Source organism: Pan paniscus, chromosome 21, assembly GCF_029289425.2.
Source record: "Pan paniscus chromosome 21, NHGRI_mPanPan1-v2.0_pri, whole genome shotgun sequence".
In the NCBI taxonomy this organism is placed as follows: domain Eukaryota; kingdom Metazoa; phylum Chordata; class Mammalia; order Primates; family Hominidae; genus Pan; species Pan paniscus.
In genome coordinates this window covers 59,181,293-59,197,384 of record NC_073270.2, presented here as the reverse complement: position 1 = coordinate 59,197,384, position 16,092 = coordinate 59,181,293, and the positions used below count along the sequence as shown (strand labels likewise).

Sequence of the window (16,092 nt, the reverse complement as noted above, 5' to 3'; positions counted from 1 at the left end):
AATGCCTCAGTCCCGGGAAAACTATGATGGCTGGCCACCGTACTTAAACTCTAGAGGGACGATTCCCAGGGACGCGTTCCCTCTCTCCAAACCTCTCTTCAGTGTTGACGGTGCCTTGGTTCCCCCATCCACTCTGCGAATGCCCTTGGAACACACCAGGCCTAGCTCTCCACGGGTTTCAACGGGCAGTAGCCACCATTGGTGGAGAGACTTCTGGGTCTCCAGCTTCATGGGTACTTTCAGCTAATTATTTCTGCTCCTCAGACCTACCCTACAAAGTGTGTATAACTGGCTCATTTTACGGATGCAGAAACTATGGCTCAGAGGGCATTCAGTGATTTGTTCAAGTTCTCCCAGCAGAGCTACTTGGGTGTGACTGCAAAGCCCCTTCCTCATGGAAATGATGTACATTCACAGCCATTAACTTGCTTTAAGCCTTAGAATGACATTTGAGCATGGGTGAGACAGATGATACCTGAAGATCGGAGAGTCTAGGTAGCTTAATCAAGGCCACCCAGGGCTCATGAATGGAAGAATCGGGGTTAAAGGATTCTAAATCTATGTTGCCCTTTGCATGGACATCTCTTTCTTCCTTCATGTGGAAGAAAATGGAGGCCAGAATTTCTTGAATTTTTCTCCTATTTAGAGTTGATCAAGATGCAGTCTAAACTGTCCTAGTTCATATTTGAATATTTTAAAGTGTGTTGATTATACATTAAAACGGTACTTCCCATGTTTTCTAAATATTTGAAAGATCCCTCTTAAACATCATGGCAGAAATATTAAGCTCACTTATCAGAGTTATAAAGGGTTTTAAAAAATATATATTTCATGGCATTTCAAGCAATTGATGACACCAGTTGGGGGAAGACAAGAGGGTGACCACTTGTATGCAGAAAAAAAATACTGGCAAGAAAATGTGGCAAGTGCTTCCAGTAAAGACGCTTCTTTGGAATTAAATGGTGATGGATGTTTAGAAACCAGTCTCAATGCAAAACTGTAATTTTTGCAAATGGTTGTGTCTTGGGATGGCATTAACATACTCAATGTTCTCTATAGAAATGAGGACATGCTATTAAAAAAGCATCCAAGCCAAACTGAAGTTTGATCTTAAGCGGGATGAGAAATTACTGCAAATTGGGTTTTACTTCAAAAACGGTTTAATAACAATCATGCCCAGAGCTCAAGTGCACACAATGCATCACTTAATTTCATCACCAACCTCTGCCGGCTTAAAAACAGATATCGAAACGGGGGAATACATATTTGACAATGTTGTTAAGGCAAGTTTGCTGACGCTTTTTGAACAACCTCCAACTGAGGCCTAAATGCCGGCAATACCCATAAACAACTCTATACTGCCCAATTAGGGAGACAGAGACATAGCGTCCTGTCAGGGAGATTTGCATGGCTAAGAGTCTGAGATCACAGAGCGATGAGCGATCTCTCAGAGTGATGGGGGGTTTGCAGACGGATGACTATCATTACGATATTACGGGGACTCACACCTTCCCAATTACTGGCAGGATTCATTAATTACCACCGCATTTCCCTAGTAGAATCCGTGCACTGGCTTATCAGCACCTTCCCTCTGTCTACCTAAGCCCCCGCTCAGCAGTTGATCACCTATGAAAAATTAGACAGTGCAGCTTCGAGTGGCCTATTTAAAGGAAAAAGAAAAATGAATATGGGAAGAGGAGGGGGAAAGTGCAGAAAAGAGAAGAAGTCCAAAGCAACAGACACAGCATTCTTTTGACATGGGGTTTGCTTTTCCTTTTCTTCCTGGAACTGGCATGGAAGGAGATTAGTGGCGGTTGCAGGGAAACGTACTGTGGAGAGTATGGGTACAGAACTGTCTCCTTTACACACACGTACACACACTCATACATTCCCTGCTTAAAATCTTCCTTTATATTTTCAACAAATACAAAATAAAATCTAAATTCCTGCTCATTCCTCTAACCTCATCTACTCCTCCTTCTTACCAGCTAAGCCCCACCTACGCAGGCATTCTTTCTGCCCAACCCAACACACTCAACTCATGCCTGCCTCAGGAGCTTTGCACCTGCTGATCCTTTTCTTTAGAATATGGTTTGGATAGGTCAAATTCGGCTTGCAATTTGTTTCTGCACAGCCCTCGAGTGGAGAGAATGTTTGCACATTTAAAGGGTTATAATGAAAAGGCCGGGCGTGATGGCTCACGCCTGTAACACCAGCACTTTGGGAGGCTGAGGCGGGCGGATCATTTGAGGTCAGGAGTTCAAGACTAGCCTGGCCAACATGGCAAAACCCTGCCTCTATTGAAAATACAAAAATTAGCCAGGCAAGGTGGCACATGCCTGTAATCCCAGCTACTCGGGAGGCTGAGGCATGAAAATTGCTTGAACTTGGGAGGCAGAGGTTGCAGTGAGCTGAGATCGCACTACTACACTCCAGCCTGGGTGACAGAGCGAGACTCCATCTCGAAAATAAAATACGAGGCTGGGCGTGGTGGCTCACGCTTGTAATACCAGCACTTTGGGAGGCCGAGGTGGGCGGATCATGAGGTCAGGAGATTGAGACAATCCTTGCTAACAAGTGAAACCCCATTTCTACTAAAAATACAAAAAACAAAACAAAACAAAACAAAACCTAGCTGGGTTTGGTGGTGGGTGCCTATAGTCCCAGCTACTTGGGAGGCTGAGGCAGGAGAATGGCGGGAACCCAGGAGGTGGAGCTTGCAGTGAGCTGAGATCGTGCCACTGCACTCCAGCCTGGGCAACAGAGTGAGACTCCATCTCAAAATAAATAAATAAAATAAAATAAACAAATAAATAAAGGTTATAATGAAAAAAAAAAAAAAGAAAGAAGACGTAAAAGCAGCAGAAGTTTTACTGATGTCTGAGATAGAACAACTTTCCAGATCTTCTCAAGATTGGCTTCTCACCGCTCAGGTCTCCCATGGCACCTCCCTAAGAAATTGGGGAACACCCAATCCAGAGCAGCCTGTAGTTACCTTCTACACTCCATTGCTTAATTTTTATTGCAGCACTCATCACCAATAGACATGTATTTGTTGTATTTGTTAGTCTGTGACAATGGTTCTCAGCCCTGGTTGACCATGTGAATCACCTAGAAAGCTGCTAAAAATATTGATGCCCAAACCTGCCTCAGGGCCTTTGCACTTGCTGGTCTTGTTTTTTCCCAATGTGGCTTGAGTGGGTCAAATTTAGTTCACAGCTTGTTTTTGTGCAGCTCTTGAGCTAAGAAAGTGTTTGCATACTTAAAGAGTTGTAATGAAAGAAAGGAGTGAGAATAATTTGATTCAATGAATTGAGGTTGGGACCAGGCATTGATACACATGTATTTTTAAAGCTTCCTCCCCAACTCTACGGCACAGCCAAGCTTGAGAACCCCTGGCTATTGTCCGTTTCTCCCCACTGGAGTGTTGGCTCCACGAGATCAGGAATGTGGCCTGTCTTCCCCAGTGCTGTGGTCCTGGAACTTAGAACAATGCCTGAGCCTGAGGAGGTGCTCTGTCAATGTTTGATGGATGAATGAAAGAATATTTATCATAGGTACGAACAAAGAATTAAGGACGACAGAAATGTGACAATGACGTAAGGTCTCCCAAGCTGAAATGATGCATCAGAAATGGGTGACAATTCCAGGAACCCCCTGCAATTGCAGAAGGCTCAGCTCCATTAGGGATAATGGAATGTGTGTCTCCCAGGCTGCCCTCTTGTTACTATCAACAGCATTATCAGTTATCAGCTGCTTTTACAATTACGCATCATGATTCTCCCTGCGTGAAGATCCCGCAACCACCAAACTCGCTTCTCCTTTTAAATTAAATATACTGAAAAGAGCAGAGATTTCAATCCTTCATCTGTTCACAGATGAAAAAACATTTCCAAATCGTCAGTGATCACATTTTTTTTTTTTTAATTCTAAGGACGGCCAACTGTTCCCAGTGATTTCGATTACATTTCCTACCTATTATTTCATGTAATGGCATCCCTTAAATTTTAAATTAGCTTTGAAGAATAAAAATAATTGAATTCCTGCTGTTTTGTGTACATAGAGGGTGACAGGAGCTAATGTGATAATTTAAACTGTAAATGAGTCTTCACTTTGTGTTCATTAATTACAGCTAATTACTGAATTACAAACCTTCTTGGTTAGGCACTGTTATGTATTCATGTAGCATGTTGAATCTCCAGCTGGTATAAAACTGTTTTATAGACTTACAAGCTGACACACCAAGCTACCACTGAAACAATTCAGTTTGAAAACAAGGGGGGTGGAAACACGCAACTGCAAAGTCTTCTTGGAATTAAAAGAACAGACACAGCGCTTCCAACTCATATCTTTGGGACTAGAGGATCTTGCACGTATAATTAGAACAATTTATGCCACAGGGAAAAAAAAAGCTAGGCTATTCTTCACTCTGGGTGAAAATCTATACTATAGCATGTAATTTGTGAGACTCAAGTGTTCCTGTCCTTATCTCCTTGTTCCCTAGAAACTGAGCATCATAATTATTTATTAACTGATCCTGCTTTTAATAACAAAGAAGCATAAAGGATGCCAGAAATCCTGCCCAATTTTCATGACCAGAAATGGCTAGAAAGGGAGGATTCCAACAGACAGGTCAAGGACTTGGTCACGGCCAATTCTCTCTTATTAGGTTAAAAAAATTTTTTTAATAGTGAGCTAGGCACTTTGGATTATTAAACATTAGTATCTTCTGCATTATTACTGACTCCAGATGGAAGGATTTGTGATGTCTGGTTTCCTAAGATACTCCCTAAAAGAGCTGGAGAAATACTCAAAATGATGTGTGATCTCTGCTTGGCCAAATACAGTATAACTGTGAGTGTCAGAGGAAGACATGTGCAAAGTCAGTAGGTACATTTTAAAGTCATACTCTTTGTTTATTCATTCATTTGATAATTTTGTTGAGCATGTACTTTATGATGAACACAATGCTAGGCACTATGAATTACCAAGAAATGAACAGGCAGGAACTGTATAACTGCCATAAATAATTGTTGTTTCCTTCAGGCTACAACCCTAATTTTTCTTTTTTTTAGAGACGGAGTTTCACTCTTGTTGCCCAGGCTGGAGTGCAATGGCGCGATCTCAGCTCACCGCAACCTCCACCTCCTGGGGTCAAGTGATTCCGCAGCCTCAGCCTCCCTAGTAGTTGGGATTACAGGCATGTGCCACCACGTCTGGCTAATTTTGTAATTTTTGTAGAGATGGGGTTTCATCATGTTGGTCAGGCTGGTCTCGAACTCCTGACCTCAGGTGATCCACCTGCCTTGGCCTCCCAAAATGCTAGGATTACAGGCGTGAGCCACTGCACCCAGCCCAGCCCTAATTTTTATTTGGGGATCCACTGCTTTCTCATTTTTAGGTCAGGGGATCCAGTAGGGTTCACCCCACTTCCAAGCTACAGGGCTGGGCATGTGACCCAAGTCTGGCCAATCAGCATGTTCTATTCTCCTAGCCACAGTGATTGGTCCAGGGATGAGCACACGACCCTAGGTAGTCCAATGAGAGATTTCTTCCTAAAAAATAAATTTTCTTATTATGAGGGCTCAACTTGGGGCTGCTGGAGGTTTCTGAGCCACCACATGAAAATTATGCCCTTGCAGGCTGGGCTTGGTGGCTCACACCTGTAATCCTAGCACTTGGGTATTGCCTGAGCTCAGGAGTTGGAGACCAGCCTGGCTAACATGGTGAAAGCCCATCTCTACTAAAGTACAAAAAATTAGCGGGGTGTGGTGGCGGGCATCTGTAGTCCCAGCTACTTGGGAGGTTGAGGCACAAGAATTGCTTGAACCCTGGAAGCGGAGGTTGCAATGAGCCGAGATTGCACTACTGCACTCCAGCCTGGGTGACAGAGTGAGACTCTGTCTCCAAAAAAAAAAAAAAAAAAAGAAAAAAAGAAAAAGAAAGAAAAGGACATCCAAGTACATCCTTCCAGGAGATTTGAGAGGCTGTGTATTAGTCTGTTTTGCGTTGCTATAAGGGGATACCCGAGACTGGGTAATTTAGAAAGAAAAGAGGTTTATTTTAGCTCACAGTTCTGCAGACTGTACAAGAGGCATAGTGCTGGCATCTGCTTCTGGCCAGCCCTCAGGAAGCTTTTACTCACTGCAGAAGGTGAAGGAGGAGCAGGCACATCACACACAAGAGAGAGAACAAGAGAGAGAGGGAGGGGTGTCACACTTTTTTTACAGTCAGCCGTGGTGTGAACCAACAGAGTAAGAACTCACTCATTTCCACAGGGAGGACACCGAGCCATTCACGAGGTATCTGCCCCCATAACCCAAACACCTCCCACTGGGCCCCACCTCCAACATTGGGGATCACATTTCAACATGAGATTTGGAGGGGACAAAGATCCAAACCATGTCAGGTGGAGAAGGCCAGATTTCCAGTGACACCACTTAAGCACTGGATCTAGCATTGCCTGAATCTGTTGCACCCTTGACCTTCCCAGGAGCCAGTAAAATCCCTCTGTGCTTAAACTGGTTTGAGTGGATTTTTCTTTTTTCTTTTCTTTTCTTTTCTTTCTTTTAGATGGAGTCTTGCTCTGACACCCAGGCTGCAGTGCAGTGGTGCAATCTTGGCTCACTGCAACCTCTGTCCCCCGGGTTCAAGCAGTTCTCCTGGCTCAGCCTCCAGAGTAGCTGGGATCACAGGCACCTGCCACCATGCCTGCCTAATTTTTGTATTTTTAGTAGACACGGGGTTTCACCATGTTGGCCAGGCTGGTCTTGAACTCCTGACCTCAAGTGATCCATCTGCCTCGGCCTCCCAAAGTGCTGGAATTACAGGCGTGAGCTGCCGTGCCTGGCCTGAGTGGATTTTTCTGTCATGTGCAATCCATAGTCCTAACACACACGTGATTATAAATCAAGGTACAGATTGACACGTGTCATATAAGATGTGAGAGAATATTCTGGAGGTGCCCAGAGGAGGGCATACTCTTTTCTAGCTTAGAAAAGAAAGAGGATACCAGGAGCCTTTCTGGAGGAGGTGGTGTTTGAGCAGGGCTTTGAAATATAGAAAACATTCATATGAAAGAGACAAGGAGGAGAATGGGAGCAAGAAGATGGAATTCCAAAAAAAGCATGAGGCTTATCCTGGAATCACACAGAATTGCTAGGGCCAAGAGTAAGTGAACAGGAGGAAAGGAGGCTGGGCGGAATGGCTCACACCTGTAATCCCAGCACCTTGGGAGGCCGAGGCAGGTGGATCACTTGAGGTCAGGAGTTTTAGGCCAGCCTGGCCAACATGGTGAAACTGTGTCTCTACTAAAACTATAAAAAAAAAAATTAGCCAGATGTGGTGGAAGATGACTGTAATCCCAGCTACTGGGGAGGCTGAGGCAGGAGAAGTGCTTGAACCCGGGAGGCGGAGGTTGCTGTGAGCCAAGATCCCACCAGTGCACTCCAGCCTGCATGACAGAGCAAGGCTCCATCTAAAAAAAAAAAAAAAAAAAAAAAAAAAAAAAAAAAAAAAATAATAATAATAATAAATAAATAAAATAAACCCTGGGACCAGATCCGTGGCATCTTCTGTCTAGGTACGTCATCCACGGCTTCAGATATAGAAACACAGACACACCGCAGGGCACTGTGTGTCCTTCCCTGGGCAGCCTCTGAGCTTCTGGGTTTGGTTTTGTGAATTTTAACTTTATGGCGACTTTGGGCAGGATCAAACTGACTAGGGTAGTTTCTTGGAGATAAAAGAAAAGAAGGCACATTACCTTTCATCATTAAGCCTGAACAGGAGAATCCCAGAGATCTCCCATAGAGAGAGTTTCACCCTGAGCCCCAGCTTTAGAACCATCATAGCTTGCTCTTTGAGTCACCAGGTGTTGTCAGATATTGTGTTAAATACTTCAACAGTGGAAGCACAAAAAACAGCCATAGAAACCATCACTGAGTGCTCACTCTATTCCAGATACTGCACTACGCCTGATGATCATAACAATATGTTATCATTATTGCTATCATTGAAAAGAAAAATTGACGGAGCACTTGTTACGTGCAAGGCACTGTGCTCAGTGCTTTTCTTGCATTGTCTCAGTCCTGTGAGGTTGGGGTATTATCATGCCCATCTTAGACATGAGGAAACTGAGGAACAGGGTGATAAATAACTTACTAAAAGTCACACACTTAACAAGAGGGAGAGCTTGACCTTTAGCTTGCATAAAGCTGCTTTCCAAATAAATGTTCTTACGGCCAGGTGCGGTGGCTCATGCCTGTAATCCCAGCGCTTTGGAAGGCTGAGGTGGGCAGATCACATGGTCAGGAGTTCAACACCAGCCTGACCAATATGGTGAAACCACGTCTCTACTAAAAATACAAAAAAATCAGCCAGGCATGGTGACACGCGCCTGTAATCCCAGCTACTCAGGAGGCTGAGGCAGGAGAATTGCTTGAACCTGGGAGGCAGAGGTTGCAGTGAGCAGAGATCGCGCCACTGCACTCCAGCCTGGGTGACAGAGCAAGACTCTGTCTCAAAATAAATAAATTAATTTAAAAAAAGTTCTCTGTTACCATGCTATAATGCCTTCCCTTATTTTGTTTTTTCACATAGATACGTTTTCAACTTTTATGTAAAGTTCTTTCTGCAATATGTGCTCATTACCCGGGGCGGGGGAAAAACAAAGAAGGAAACAGTCATCTTAGCAGTGCTCCAAATCACCCCCTTGTCCTGGTCTCAGTGAAGTCTTTATTGCTTCTTCTGCCAAAAAGTTTCCTGATGGTCTTGCTTGTCTTTGCATCCATTAGCATCTTGCTCTAGAATCTGACACAGGACCTTGCACACAATTGGTACTCAGAAAATAATGGTTGAACTGTGCTGCAAAGAAATAAAATTGTTCCTTATCTAAATTTTCTAAGAGCCAGCATGGTCTCCAAACCAACAGGGAATTCCCTTAAGAAAGGGCCAGATTTCTGATTCCGAAAGCTTCCTGTCTTTTTTGTTGTTTGGGAATATCATGTATCTTAGACTTTTTTGGTTTTGTTTTCTCTCTTTTATATTCATGGGCATTCAGAAATACTATGTGAAAAGAAAGCACATGTTCTCCTTTTCTGGCTCGGAAGAATTTTGGAGTGGATTTAGGCAGACCAGTCTGAACAAACACGCTCGAGGAGCTGAGGCCCGTCAGCACACGCTCAGCAGCTGTGCATCCAGATCCACGTGCTCTCAGCTTGGCCAAAGCATTGCAAACAACTGAAGTCCTTGCTGCCAGGCAGATGGTCACAGGATTGTCAGCAGACCCTGAGAGACCTCAACAATGCCCACAAACTCTAAACAAATCTACGCGGAGTCTAATGGTGTCTGCTTGCTTTGCGGCTCTCCAGACTTCCTAAGTTCTGTTTGGTTCTGTGTGTTTGTTGTAGCTGGGAGAGCAGAACTGACCCTGATAACCACTACACATAGAAAACAAGTCTAATATCCCCCTAAGGGACAACTCAAGTGTCTTTCTTGACTACATGTGGCCTTCATGAAAACGATCTTCCTTATGATTCTTCCAAAACCTATTTCCAGGACCACATAGTTTAGTACTTAGTATTATTTTGTCTTGCAGTACTGGTAGACTACTTCTTATGAGTTACTCTTGTCCCCCTTATTGTATTGTCAGCACCTTAAAAGCAAAAACAGTGGCTTGGGCTTGGGTTCAAGGTCTAGATCCACCTCTTCCAAGCTGGGTGACCTTAAATGTGAATGATGATAATACCTGGGGGGTCATTGTGATGATTACATGAGATAATGTATGTGAAACACTTAGAATTCATGGGAAATACTCAACAGGTTATTTTTGTGGTGGTGGTAGTAGCGGTAATGATGATTATGATTACATTATTAATACATTCCAGCTGGGTGTGGTGGCTCGTGCCTGTAATCCCAGCACTTTGGGAGGCCGAGTAGGCAAATCACCTGAGGTCAGGAGTTCAAGATCAGCCCAGCCAACATGGTGAAAACTCATCTCTACCAACAATCCAAAAAAATTAGCTGAGCGTGGTGGCATGTGCCTGTAGTCCCAGCTACTTGGGAGGCTGAGGCAGGAGAATTGCTTGAACTCGGGAGGTGGAGGTTGCCGTGAGCCAAGATTGCACCACTGCACTCCAGCCTGGGCAACAGAGTGAGATCCCATCTCAAAAAAATGCATTTCATAAAGCCCATTTTATTTAGGAAATTTTTGGCCAATACTGTATCTAGTCAACATTTGATGATCAATTAACAATTGAGAAAGAAAAACAGATTTCCAGTCAATTGCTGGTTACAGGATGAGAAAAGACTGGGGAGAAAAGGTAAAAAGGACTGACAGAACATTCTTGCTACTGGATTAGTCCCTGGGACAGATACCACTAGTTACCTACGGAATATCCATTTCACTCTTCTTCCTTGCCAATAAAATTCTGTGTGTGTGTGTGTGTGTGTGTGTGTGTGTGTGTCTGTGTTGGTTTGTTCTGCTTCTTTTTATAGACAGAGTCTTGCTTTATTGCCCAAGCTGGAGTGCAGTGGCATGAACATAGCTTACTGCAGCCTTAAACTCCTGGGCTCAAGCGATCCTCCAGCCTCAGCCTTCTGAGTTGCTGGGACTACAGGTGCATGCTACGACACCCATTTAATGTATGTTTTAAACTTTTTGTAGAGACAGGGTCTCTCTTTGTCCCCAAGTTTGGAATGCAGTGGCATGATCATAGCTCACTGCAGTCTAGAACCCCCATGCTCAAGTGATCCTCCTTCCTTAGTGCCTCAAAATGCTGGGACTATAGGTGTAAGCCACAGTGCCCGGCCAAAATCCTAGTTTTGTTTTCTGTGACAGTGTGCCCAGTTAAATATGTCACAGCATCTTGCAGCTAAGGATGACAAAATTACACAGTTTGGCTGAGGAGGTTCATGTAGAATTCTGCTGGGTTTCCAAGAAAGATTTGCTCCTCTGAGAAGAGGGGCAAAGGTAGCTAGTACTGTTATTTCACTCCTTTTCCTACCTTGAATGTGGACATGATGCAGCCATCTTGCAGTTGTAAGGCAATGATCAAAAGACTCACAGAGACATCTTCTAATCCAGATGTCAATTAGTGATTAACATCACTAATCCATTGACTCAATGCCATTGTTGCCTACTTCTGGATGTTGGGATGGTGAGAAAAGAAAATCTTGATTTATTCAAATCACTATAAGTAAAGCTGCCTTTTATTTGCAGCCTAAAGCATTCCTAACTTAGAATTTTCTTAAGTAACAAAACTTCAGAAGCCCAACTGAAAAAAACAAAATTCTCATTGTGGTTTTAATTTGCTTTTCCCTGATGATTAGCAATGTTGAGCATTTTGTCACCTTACCCCAGCCAGAATGACTATTATTAAGAAGTCAAAAGACAATAGATGTTGGCATGGATGTAGTGAAAAGGGAATGCTTATATGCTGCTGATGGAAATGTAAATTAGTACAACCACTATGGAAAACAGTATGGAGGTTTCTCAAAGAACTAATAATAGAACTACTATTCAATCCAAGAATCCCACTACTAGGTATCTACTCATAGGAAAATAAATTGTTATATCAAAAGGCACCTGCACATGTATGTTTATCACAGCATAATTCACAATTGCAAAGATATGGAACTAACCTAAGTGCCCATCAACTGATGAGTGGATAAAGAAAATGTGGTATTTACACAGCATGGAATACTACTTAGCCATACAAAGAATGAAATAATGTCTTTTGCAGCAACTTAGACAGAACTGGAGGCCATTATTCTAAGTAAAGTAACTCAGGAATGGAAAAACCAAATGCCATATGTTCTCACTTATAAGTGAGAGCTAAGCTATGGGTGAGTGAAGGCATACAGAATGGTGTAATGAACACTGGAGACTCAGAAGTGGGGAGGGTTGGAAGGGAGTGAGGAAAAAACTACATTTTGGGTACACTACTCGGGTGACCAATGCACTAAAATTTCAGACTTGACTACTATATAATTCATCCATGTAACCAAAATCTGTGTATACCCCTGAAGCTATTTAAATAAAAAACCCACAAATTCTCCAGATTTGCATGAATGATATGCAAGAAGTGACAGCTATAGGCTTCCTTTACTAACTCAGTAACAGCACACAGAACCATGGCAATAACAGCTAATGGTAATAATTGACTGTTATTTATGTGTTTTTATTATGTGTATTTTCTGGGCCACATGCAACATATTACTTGGCACATAGTAGACACTTAGAGAAATATCTTAAAATAGGTATGAAAGAAAGCATAAATAATAAATCACACATTCCCATCCCCAGCTCCACAAAATGGCTTATTCTCTTCCACCTTCACCATGGATTTGTTTAACTTATTTTCTTCTCTCTTTTTATAAATGGGAATAATAGTAATTCCTACCTCACAGGGTTGTTGTAAATATTCAATGAGTTGCTACAGGTAAAGAGCCTAAAACAGTACCTGTCCCATAGCAAGTGCTCAATATGTAGTAGGGATTGTTATTATTACTAGGTGGCAGGTGGTGTGCTAAGTGCCTTTCTTTTCTTCTTCTTCTTTTTTTTTTTTTTTTTTTTGAGACAGAGTTTCATTCTCATCACCCAGGCTGGAGTGCACTGGTGTGATCTCAGCTCACCACAACCTCTGCCTCCTGGGTTCAAGTGATCCTCCTGCCTCTGCCTCCTGAGTAGCTGGGATTACAGGCGTGTGCCACCACATCTGGCTAATTTTGTATTTTTAGTAGAGATGGGGTTTCGCCATGCTGGCCAGGCTGGTCTCGAACTCCTGACCTCAAGTGATCTGCCTCGGCCTCCCAAAGTGCTGGGATTACAGGCATGAGCTACTGCACCCAGCCCTAAGTGCCTTTCCTGCATTGTCTTAGTGATGTTAATACAGGGAGTGACAGCTTCATGATTTTGGACAAGTCCATCTCATGTTCTGGATTTCAGTTATCCACATCGTAAAATGTGAATTAAAAACTAAATCAGGCCTGGCACAGTGGCTCATGCCTGTAATCCCAGCACTTTGGGAAGCTGAGGCAGGTGGATCACCTGAGGTCAGGAGTTCGAGACCAGCCTGGTGAAACACTGTCTCTAATAAAAATACAAAAATTAGCTGGGCGTGGTGGCGCATACCTGTAGTCCCAGCTAGTCAGGAGGCTGAGGCAGGAGAATCAGTTGAACTCGGGAGGAGGAGGTAGTGGGCCGAGATCACGCCACTGCACTCCAGCCTGGGCGACAAAGCAAGACTCCATCTCAAAACAAAAACAAAACAAAACAAAACTAAACTAAACTAAATCAAATCAGTGTTTCCTAAATTTCTCGCTTTATTTAAAAAATCTTTTATTATTTTTTCGTTTTCCTTTTAGAAGAGATGGGGTCTCACTATGTTGCCCAGGCTAATCTTGAATTCCTGGGCTCAAGTGAGCCTCCCACCTCGGCCTCCCAAAGTGCTAGGATTACAGGTGTGAGCCACTGCATATGGCCCATAAACTTCTTTCTCTCACATATAACCTTCTTGATTTCTGATTTCTTGATTTCTGCCACAGCACTATCACCTGTATTCTCTATTTTTTAATATAATATTTTTCTTTAATTTCTGTAACTTTAAAAAGCTTTATCCTTGGCCGGGTGCAGTGGCTCATGCCTGTAATCCCAGCACTTTGGGAGGCCAAGGCGGGTGGATCACTTGAGGTCAGGAGTTTGAGACCAGCCTGGGCAACGTGGTGAAACCCTGTCTCTACTAAAAATACAAAAATTAGCTGGGTGTGATGGTGGGTGCCTGTAGTCCCAGCTTCTCGGGAGGCTGAGGCAGGAGAATCGCTTCAACCCCGGAGACAGAGGTTGCAGTGAGCCAACATAGGACCACTGTACTCCAGCCTGGGTGACAGAGTGAGACTCTGTCTCAAAAAAAGAAGCCTTATCCCCTTAAGCAATAATGTCTAATAATGTCTATAGAATCATAGATATATAGTAGGGTTTTTCAATTGGGAGTGATTTTGTCCCTCAGAGAACATTTGGAAGTGTCTGGAGATATTTTAGCTGTCCCACCTGGCCTGGTGAGAGTCCTGGCATCCAGCAGATGAGGACCAAGGATACTGCTACATCCTGCAATGTGTGGGACCACCCACCCCAGAGAATTATTCAACTCACAACGTCAGTAGTGCCAGACCTGAGAAACCCTGACACCCTGACACACACACACACACACACACACACACAATTGAATATGCTTTAAAATAAATACATAACCATAGAAAAGCTCACCCAAGTACCATCTAAACCACTCTGTGTACCTTCAGGGTCAAGGGTATCAAGTGCCAGGAATCCCCTAATAGAATTTTTTGATTCTCCTGACAAGAGATATGTATTAGTCTGTTTTCACGCTACTAATGAAGACATACCTGAGACTTGGCAATTTACAAAAGAAAGAGGTTTAATGAACTTACAGTTCCACTTGGCTGAGGAGGCCTCACAATCATGGCAAAAGGTGAAAGGCATGTCTCACATGGTGGCAGACAAGAGAAGAGCACTTGTGCAGGGAAACTCCCGTTTTTAAAATCATCAGGTCTCGTGAGACTTATTCACTATCACGAGAACAGCACGGGAAAGACCCGCCCCCATGATTCGATTACCTCCCATGGGGTTCCCCCCACAACACGTGGGAATTCAGGGTGAGATGTGGGTGGGGACACAGCCAAACCATATCAAGAGATTTCTCTATTTCTCTGGTAAGGAATTTATCATTTTCATAAATGGAGCTGGGGTTAGGATCACAATGTCCCTTTTGTTTTGGCACTATTGACACTGTGGGCTGCATAATTCTCTGTGGTGGAGGTTGCTCCATGTTCCCTTATCAAGTCCGGTAAAGGCAGATTTCCTCCTCTAAACCTCAGTGAAGTCAAATCGGAGGCAGTGGGTTATTTCTCGTATCACTTAGGTCTAAGAAAGAAATTTCTTCAGAAACAAAACCTATCTTTGGGAAGGAAACAATAGTCATTTCTGAATAGCAGTAACTATAGCTGTGTTTACCTGTAGAATCATCTGATTTTCCAGAGACAAAAACAAAAGGACTTTGAGATACAACCATCTACCTGGAGCAATGTGACCTCCACAGTATGGTCACCTAAAGCACAAGCCAGTGAAGGGAAACTGGCATTTCCTGATAGAGCAGAGATTCTCAACATTTTCCCTCCCCTGACCTGCGATGCCTGTCATTCACATGCATGACATTTTTATGATTCCAGGAATGAGACGGCTCTGTGGGGGCATGATGTGGAAGAGGAGTATCTGTTAGGCCCGCCCAGGTCATGTGGAAAGTCAGCAAATTAGGAATTGCAGAAATGGAGTTAGAGAATTTGCATTTTCATAAATGGAGCCAGGGTTAGGATTACAATTTCCCATTTGTCTTTTCCATTCAGAAAATTAAAGTGTAATGCCAATGAGTTCATTGACCACCCTCATCCTTCAACAATGATTGGGAATAAGTTATCTGCAATTCATGACAATTGATTCAGAGTCTCAAGACCACACTTGGAAATTGTTTGTTCAGGGAATTCCTCAACCAGGAGTTCCCCAAACTGAAGCCACTTATACATCAAAGTGGGAAACTGTGGTAAGGAAGACTGGATGGAGACAGAGCCAGAAAAGTGACTTAGAATTAGTGCCATGTTTTCTACAGAGAGCTATAATAATAATACACAATGCCTTTCTTAGCACTTGAAGTACACAGTTAAGATTTCAGCACAATTGTTAAGGAGCTACACATCTCATTCACCAACGAGAAGACTGAGTTTGTGAAAGAGCTGCGGAGCAAATTCTCTAACTCCATTTCTGCATTTCCTAATTTGCTGACTTTCCACATGACCTGGGCCAGCCTAACAGATACTCCTCTTCCACATCATGCCCCCACGGAGACTTCTCATTCCTGGAATCAGTGCTGGAGAATGATTTGGACTGAGTCACTTAAAAATAGAGATGTTAGTTGGTGCAAGCTTTGTACAAAGCCTTTCTCAGTAGAGTCCAGAGTGTGCCAAATCAGATAATTTGGATAAGTTAAAGGATTTCTGGAAGGCCACATGATCTCAGACCCA

At 43.2% G+C, this 16,092-nt stretch overlaps 1 protein-coding gene across 1 annotated transcript in view; it reads right to left on the bottom strand.

The window, feature by feature from the left end:
* Positions 1 to 16,092, bottom strand: part of TSHZ2 (teashirt zinc finger homeobox 2) — a 533,490-nt gene that overhangs the window by 55,096 nt on the left and 462,302 nt on the right. The gene's annotated exons all lie outside the window — the stretch shown is intronic.